Raw genomic sequence first — 6,246 nt, forward strand, 5'->3', positions numbered from 1 at the left:
CAAGCAGATGCTTTACTCTCTGAGCTACCAGGGAAGCCTATAAAATAAGGGATCGCTAATTATTGTGCAAGCCAGATAAATGCTGTGCTTTACATACATATTCCAAGCTATTGGAAATCAACCTAAAGAACTATTTAATGCCATAGCTCAGAAGAGGGTCCAGGGTAAAAAAAAAATACTCATTCAGCCCAGTTCTGCTCTGATAGAAGTGTAAAAGAAAGTTCTTGCAAATCATGTTAGTATTCCGAACCTCTGATGCCTACATTCTCTTCTTAAGCCACTATGTGCATGCCTGCTCAGTCGCTTTGGTTGTGTCCAACTCTATGTGACCACATGGACTGTAGCCCTCAGGCTTCTGTCTATGGAATTTTCCAGGCAGGAATACTGGAGTGGGTTGCCATTCCCTCCTCAGGGACTCTTCCCAACCCAAGTATCAAACCTGCATCTCCTGCACTGGCAGGTGGATTCTTTACTATGGAGCCTCCTGAGAAGACCTAAGCCACTATATATAAATCATATTTTGAGCCTAAATAAGTTTTTGACTTCTCTACCTTTGGAAGCAGTCAAATGTTTATGTTAGTGTCCTAGGAACTAGACGTCAGGTTAAAAAAGATGAATAATCAATTATTTGTTGTTAAAGAAACCATTCTGTGATCTGAAGACAGATTGTTATAATATAGTGAATTAAGAGAGTTGAAAAGGGAGAAGTAATCTAGCCTAAAGAGAAGGAACAGATTAGAAAAGCTACACACCAGCTTTTCCTTTGTCTTAAATTCACCTGTTAGAAGGTTCAAGAAGCTAGTTCTAACATTGGCTAGTATGAACCCATCTATGTTTTCTCTAAGTAAAGTTCTCATTACTTATAAAGCCAATGTTATTTATTCCTCTTCAACTTTCATAGAGAATCCTTATATATCTAAGATTTCCAATTCTGAAGAGACAGAGGATCCATTCAAAATGCTTGTCTGTCCTCTGAGTGGGCCTCACAGAGACAAGAATAGTTTAAATATTTCCCCATAAGAGAGAGAGCTGCATACCTTTACAATAACAATGAGAAAAAGTCTTTCCCTTACATAGTTTCAAAGAGCCTTTAATTGCATCCCTTTAGTAACTTGGAGGATTTTTCTAAACATATTGACAACGAGGCTAAGAAGATGTGTAACACGTATAAATATGCAGAAATCTGATCATATTTTAACCATTCTTTTGGTCACCTGTTTGTTTCACTTCACTGCACCATGATACTAAAACCCTACAGTCAGGATGGAGACACAAGACACACTCAGAATAAGGCCCAGCCTTTTGGATGTGCTCTAGCAAGAGAACAACACACCTGCCTCACAAGTCATCTATTTAAATACTTAAATGTTGAATGAACCATGATTGACATTCGATCTAGTCTAAAGACATTTAGTCCCAGATTGCGGTGCCTTTTACAAAAAGGAATCAATTCACAAAATGTTCAATGTGTTCTCAGGATACCTGCAACTCTATCATAAAGCCCCATCAGCAGAAAGGTCACCTACTACAGGCATCATGCAAAAACCTGTTTTCATTATGAATTAAGCTGAATATATGAAATCATTTCTTTTAAAGAAAATAAAACAAACTCCCTGTTGATTGAGATTTCATCTAGAATGACCTAAATGTTGCAGAGTATTATTCTTAGACATATTCTTTCACTGACTTTCCTTTGAAAAAAGAAATTATCAATAAATCAGGTATGGGCTCAGGATATGTGTGGTTAACTACTTTTATTGAAAGCTTATTATGTACCAAGTTCTGAGGGAAAAAACTCACTTTAGATGCTTTTTCTCATTCAGTCCACTCTTTATGGGTGAAGAAACCAAGATTTAGGAAGGATAATCAATTTGTCCCGGTTCAAATATTCAGTGGATCTTCAGAGGTAAAGAGATGATTTAAAACAAACCAACTGATTTCAGAGACAGTGTTTGTAGTTTCCTCTTGCAGTCATGAAAATGAAGAGGAAAACCTTTTCCTTCCTAGCAATATCATCATGAATGACTTGAATGATCAAAGGAAACCCAGACATGGTTTTAATGAATACCCTCATTTTATAAATGAGAAGCTGTCTTTCAACTTCCCTTTTTATTTGTATTGACATAATACAAATTATAAGAATCAATATGTTTGGGAAGTTTATTTCAATAAGTACTGTTTATTTTATATTGAAGTATATTTGATTTACAATTTTGTGTTAATTTCAGGTGTACAGCATGGTGATTCAGTTATATATATATTCTTTTCAGGTTCTTTGCTTTACCAGTTATTAAAAAATGTTGAGTATAGTTCTCTGTGCTAAACAGTAGGTGGTAAAGAATCCCACGCCAATGCAGGAGATGTAAGAAATGTAGGTTCAATCCCTAGGTTGGGAAGAACCACTGGAGTAGGAAATGGCAACCCACTCCAGTATTCTTGCTAGGAAAATATGTACATACACACACACACACACACACACACACACTGTGTATATGTTAATCCCAACCTAAATACTCTTGCTTTAAAAAAATTCCAAATACAGAAAAATACAATATCTTCTTAAGAAAACAGCTAGTTATATTGCTCTGTGGACTCTTCCAAACTTCATATATAACTAACAATGCACACAATGGATATAATAACATTATCACACTGTGTATTACTTTTCTTGTATATTACTTTTCAGTATATTGCTTTACTTGTATCTGGATAGCCTGAACATTCATCATTTTAATGGCTTTGTAATATTCCATCAAGCTGATACACCAAAGATCCAATGCACTGGCTTTATAAAACATCTGACTTTATTTACTAAATGCAAAATAAGTTTGTGTAAGCATGTGTTAGAAATTGCTAGACACATTTTCAATGAAAAACGATCACTGCAGAAATAGGCAGATTGTTATCTATGTTCCACAAACCAGATTTGAGAGAAATGCTTTAATGAAATGCATAGAGCTTTATTTATTCTGATTTGAGAGTTTGAGGTCTGGAATAGCAATTCTGTATCTGTCATTTGCAATACAGATTATTGTTATTATGATTATACATGAAGCTTTGTGAATGCACCCTGCACTTTATGAATATATCATAGAGATAAACTAGGACTCTTCCCCCAATGCTTATGAAAAACTGGATAAAGTACAGATAATTATGAGCATTGAACAGAGATGCATATTAGTAGATGAAGACTTCATAGAAAATGTAAGATTTGAGAACAATTTTAAATGAGAAAGGAAAGATCCTAGATAAAAATTAAATTAATAGTGATGACCTCTCTAGGTTTATTTTCAACCAGCTGATGGACTTGATTGAGTGCTTGTCTCAAGCACATAATTTAACTTCTGCAATGTTCTATTATCTGAGAGGAGCTTATCTGCTTTTTGTGGACAATTTAATTCTCAGAGGACTAGCTTTTCTATTTATTTATTACCAATTAGACTCGTTTCTACCTTCTCTGAGATATTAGCACCTGCCATGCTGAAGTTAACTTTTGCTTAAGGAATGTATCATGTGCCATTAATCCTTTATAGAATACACTTCAATTTCTACTTTATGAAATTCAAAAGGTCAAGGGAATAAAGAGGAGTTTTGATGGCAATGTAGCCACTGATACTGAGTGATAGGGAAGGGTTTCATAAAGGGACTGTTTGATCCAAGTACTGAAGGAAAATTAGGATATCATAAAGTCATCAAAGGGCTTCCCAAATGGTGCAGTGGTAAAGAATCTGCCTGCCAATGCAGGAGACGCAGGTTTGATCCCTGGGTTAGGAAGATCTCCCGGAATAGGAAATGGTAAGCTGCTTCAGTATTTTTTTCTGGAAAATTCTATGGACAGAGGAGCCTGGCAGACTATACTCCATGGGGTCGCAATGAGTCAGATATGACCGAGCACACACACACACTCAGACAGGAAGGGGAGATAGGGCATCTCACAGAGGGAAGCATGGAACATCATGGTCATCATACATGGTGTCCAAATGTCTACAAACACTGACACACACACACACATATATATATGAAGTAATTATTGATATTAAAATACATGGTGTATTAAAAAACATCACATGCTATGTTTGATATGATATCCCTTATTAATGGTGCCATTAAATGGGCTGTAGAAAACTGCAATGAATACAGTGCAGTAATGATGTATTTTCATCAATCTTTGCGTATGTATCTATGATTCATTGCTTTAGATGAATTACACCTCTAATTTTCACTGAATAAATCTTCACATTTAACATAGCCCATTAAAAAGTAAGCCTAGGTACAAATGAACTTACAAAACAGAAAAAGACTCACAGACTTAGAGAACAAAATTATGGTTTCTGGGGGGAAGGGATAGTTAGGAAGTTTGGGATGGCCATGTATACTCTACTACATTTAAAATGAATAACCGATAAGGTCCTATTGTATAGCACAGGGAACTCTGTTCAATGTTATGTGGCTGCCTGGATAGGAGGGGAGTTTGGGGAAAAATGGATATGTGTCTATGTGACTGAGTCCCTTTGCTTTTCACCTGAAACTATCATAACTTTGTTAATTGGCTTTACCCCAATACAAAATAAAACGTTAAAAAAAGTAAGCCTGGGTATTCAGAAGTAAATCTAAAAAGAAAAACAAAGAAAAACTACTCTTATCTCTGTTTCCAGACTTTATGGCAATGCTATAGGATCTACTGCAGTTCAGTATGGCTAGCAGATGTGAGGAGGAAAGGCAGGAAAGAAGAATATGCATTTCAAGAGGGTCCCAGTCATTCCAGCTATAAACTCAGCTGTATAGTTTCCTTTTGCTGCTATAACAAATTACCACAAATTTAGTGCCTTAAAACAACATAAAAATTCTCTTATAATTCTGAAGGTTATGTTTAAAATCAGATTTGCTAAGTTAAAAATCAAGGTTCTGGTTCCTTCTTGAGGCTCTGAGGGGAGGCTTTTTCAGCACCTAGTGTCTGACTATATCCCTTGGCTTATGGATTCTTCCTCTCTCCAAAGTTCATCGCTGCAGTCTACGCTTCTGTCATCACATCCCCTTCTTCTCATCTGTAGAAGAATCTCCCTTTACCTCCTTCTTCTAATGATACTTGCAATGGTATCATGAGCCCACCTGAATAATCTAGTACACTCCCTCATCTCTAGATCTTTAACTTAATCACATCAGGAAAATCCTTTATGCTATATAAAATAATATATTCACAAGTTCCAGGGACCAAGAAGTTAGCGTCTTGGTCTTGTGGGTCATTATTCAGTCTACGAAACCAGCAAAGGCCATTTTAGACCAATTAGTTCCAGACAACTATTTCAGGCTTCTATGTTTTGAAGTTGTTTGCTATATTCATTGGGTAAAAAAATATATATCATTTTGCAAAATTTTTGTATGAGGAACCTATAGGCTCATCCAGGTGGCCAAATTGCCAAGTAAAATTATGGATCTTGACTTGAGCTGGAAATTTAAGGTCAACTATCTGATTTTAAACCAACAAGCAAAATGCACAAACTTAATTCCCGTACTATGAGTTCATATGATTAATAGTAGCACCATGGTCACCACTCAATGGGAAGAATATGGGACTTTGAGACTCTCCTATCCAAAAATACTTTACTATAATTTCTCTTTTTTAAGAGGATAAGTCTAATACTTTTAGAAGAAAGCATTTCTCAGTAGAGATTTTAGTTTCAGCTTCTGTCTTCCAACAATAAGCCTTCCCCTGAGAAGCTGCTGCGAGGAACCAGTGAGGTACAGTACATAAAAACTTAAAATGAGTCAAATATTTGGTAAAATACCCAGTGGGTATTGTCTATTTTTATTAGCATCTCTTCACAGGGCTTGTACACCATTAAGGGCTCACCATCACCCAGGAAACCATGGGTTACTTCTACTGAGTAAACCTTAGGAGTGACTTTAGTTTCTAAAACCAACAGACAGTCTTCTTATTTTGTCTTTGCTGTGAGAGCTTTCTGTGTGAAACGTTAATTCTACAAAGACTAAAAGAGTTGAAAAAGAAGCAAACTAAGTTTCTCATCTCAGATCTACTGTAAACTGGCTTTGTCATTTTAAACAAGACACTTAACCTCTCTGTGCCTCACTTTCCCTAGGTTCTAATCTTTATTTGAGCAGTTGTAAAGATTAGAGCAATCGCAAGGATCAGTTGAATCAGTTAATCAATAGAGGGAGGGTAGGGGAGGGAGGAGGGAGGAGGGTTCAGGATGGGGAACACGGGTATACCTGTGGCGGATTCATTTC

Source organism: Bos indicus, chromosome 1 (assembly GCF_029378745.1).
Source record: "Bos indicus isolate NIAB-ARS_2022 breed Sahiwal x Tharparkar chromosome 1, NIAB-ARS_B.indTharparkar_mat_pri_1.0, whole genome shotgun sequence".
NCBI classification, from domain to species: Eukaryota; Metazoa; Chordata; class Mammalia; order Artiodactyla; family Bovidae; genus Bos; species Bos indicus.